Genomic DNA, 3,285 nt, shown 5'->3' on the forward strand with positions numbered 1-3,285 from the left:
TTATAAATATTACAAAGAGAAGAGTGGTCATTGCTAAAGAAATGCACATGAACTAAGACACACTGGAGTTAAATTTTGAAAAACTATTCATAAAGAAAATATCTTTCTATTTTATTTATTTATTTATTTTTGTTTATTTTTTGAGACAAGGTCTCCCTATGTAGTGCAGGCTGGCCTCAAATTTACTGTATAGCCCAGGTTAGTCTTGAACTCATGGTGATCCTCCTGCCTAAGCCTCCCAAGTGCTGGGATTACAGTCATGCACCACCATGCCTGGCTGAAAAGATCATTTTAAAAAATCAGGAACAACCAGTTCAAATGGCAGAAGATTCCTCATTTGACCACGGAGTCCAAGTGAAAGTAGTCCAACAATTTTCAAGTGTTGAAAGAAAGAACTGTTCACCCCAATTCTGTGTCTAACAAAACTATACTTCGTGACTAAAGGGGCAGTCAGAAGATTGAACACTCAGAGTATTTATTGCCAGCACAATTTTTAAAAAAACAGTTACAGGAGGTTCTGTGACAAAAAGAAAATAATAACATAAGAGAACCCGGACCCTCAGAAAAGAAAGAACAACAGAACAGATACAATTAAAAGTAAATGGAATAGGTAAAAATAGAAATAAAAGAGAAGTAAACTCTTCACCATGATAGTTTCTGTAATTACATTTTGTGGTTGAAACAAAACTAACAGCAACTTTAGATATGGTACACAATTTATATAGAGGGAATAATTAAGAACATTATATTTGGAAGGCTGGGACTAAAAAGAAAATCTAAGTGGAAGAAACGTTTCTATATGTCACTCAAATTGGTTAAACATTTACTCCTCCAGGCTGTGATAAGTAATAGTTGTACATGGCAATACCTGCAGCAACCACTGAGTAGACTGTACAGAGCTATAGACTCCAAATTATAATAAACAAATACAAATGAGATTCTCAAAAAGTTTCAAGTTAACAGGCAGCAAGATAAGAAAGATGAAAAATAAGAAACAAGGAAAGAACCAATGGAGATAATGATGAAATGACTGACTTAAGCTCTAACGTCAAAATTTGCTTTAAATGTGCATAATATAAACACGTCAACTAAAAGAGATCGACAAAGAGGAGAAAAATGTTCTAAGTACAGATTATCCTCAAGAAATTCACTTCAAGAATGACATAGACAGGTTGAAAATAAAAGCACAGAAAGAGATATAATTGTATTAATTTAAAAAGAATAAGTGCTTGTGTTAATATAACATAAGATAGAATATAGATTAATGTAACATAAGGTAAAGTTAGAATTTAGATTAGTAGACACAAAGAGGGACATAAGAAAATAACGAAAGCATCATTCCATCAGGAAGACATAGTAATCCTAAGTGTTTGTGCACTAAACAACATAGCTTCAAAGTATATGTGGCAAAAACTGGTAAAAGTAAAGGAAGAAACAAATCTATAAATATGTCTAGGATGTCAAGATCTGACTCTCAGAACATGGATCACCTCACCATATAACAGCATAATACACATCTTTTTAAATAGCCATGGGATATTAAACAGAATTGATTATATTCTGGGCCATAAACCAAATTTTAACAAATTTTTAAAAATGGAAAATCACACATAGAATGTTCTCTGACCATATTCACTTAACTTAGAAATTCTAAGGTAAAGCCAAAAGGATCATCTCCAAACACTTGGAAAGTAAACAGCACATTTCTAAATAATCCACAGGGCAAAAAAGAAGTCTCAAAGAAAGTTCAACAACTCATGGAATCAAACAAAATAAAAAATGATTAACAAAAATTTTGAGATTCAGAAAAAAAAAACGCTGGGAGAGAAATGTTTGCATTAGAAATGGGAAAAAGCTGTCAAATCAATAATATATATTCATTTTAAATTTATATGTTGAAATCCTGATCCCTAATGTGATGGTATTAGGAGGTGAATCCTTCAGCAGCTGATTATGTTATAAAGGAGCCCTCATTAGGAGCTAATCCCATTAATTGCCCTTATAAAAGAGACTATCGGGAGTTCTCTTAATTCTTTTCATCATTTGAGGATACAATGAGAAGTCAGTCTACAAACCAGGGGGTAGGCTGTCACTACACAGCAAATCTACCCTGTCTTAGAGTTCTGAAACTGTGAGAAATAAATGTTTTTACAGCTATTCAGGTTATAGTATTTTTTTTTTTTTGGTACTGGGGATCGAACTCCAGACCTCACACTTGCCAGGCAGGCACTGTACCACTGAACTACATCACTGGGCCAGGTTATAGTATTTTTGTTATACCAGCCCTGACAGATTAAGACAATGTTCATAACTCTAGAAATAAAAAAAAAAAGAATAAAATGTGTCCAAAAACAATCTGAAGGAAGGAATAATAATAAGAGCAAAATCTGTGAAATCATTAAAGTTGTTAATCTTTAGTAAAATTAAGATTAAACAGAGAGAAGACCTAAATCACCGTCATCAAGGGTGAGGAATGGGCTGTCCCAAGAGACTCTGTGGCCATGTAAGTTAATAAGAGAATACTGCAGAATGAATTTACACTCATGAACTAGACAGTTTAGAAGAAATAGCTAAATTCTTCAAACACCACAAGTGACCAAAATTCAACCCATAAGAATGAGACAAATGGAATAGTTATGTATAACTATTAAATAAACTGAACTGGCCATTTAAATCTCCTGAAAAAGAAATACCCAGACCAATCTGATTTCATTGGGAAAGGGATCAGCATTATTTCTACATCATGTCTTAGAAAATAGAAGAGAAAGGAACACTTTCTAATTTATTTCAGAAGGCCAATATTACACTGATCCCAAGACCAGACAACAATAGTAGTACAAAAAGAGATAACTATAGACTAATATATATATATTTTTGGTACCAGGGATTGAACTCGGGTCCTTGCACTTATGCAGCAGGCAGTGAAACCAGAGCTAAATCCCTGGCCCTAGACCAATATTTTTTATGAATCTAAGAATTTAACACTCAACAAAATATGAGCAAATCCAATTCAGCAGTATAAAATAACAATAACAAAAATTATACATAATATGATAGGGAATGTAGTTCAATGGTAAAACACACAAGGTCCTGGGCTTGATTCCTTAGCACCAGCACCCCGCCCCCCCATTATGCACTGCTCTGGTTAACTTAACTGTCAATTAGACTGGATTAAGAAACTCCCAGAGAGGTGATTGGACTGTGAGGGCACCAACATCATCAATGGGATAACCCAGTGATGAGTTCGGAGCTGAATGGTCTGCAGGTGGTAGGGGCTGGTTGGAG

This window comes from Heterocephalus glaber, unplaced genomic scaffold (genome assembly GCF_053883595.1).
Source record: "Heterocephalus glaber isolate CG9 unplaced genomic scaffold, H.glaber_assembly_v1.0 deba00000621, whole genome shotgun sequence".
Lineage (NCBI taxonomy): Eukaryota > Metazoa > Chordata > Mammalia > Rodentia > Bathyergidae > Heterocephalus > Heterocephalus glaber.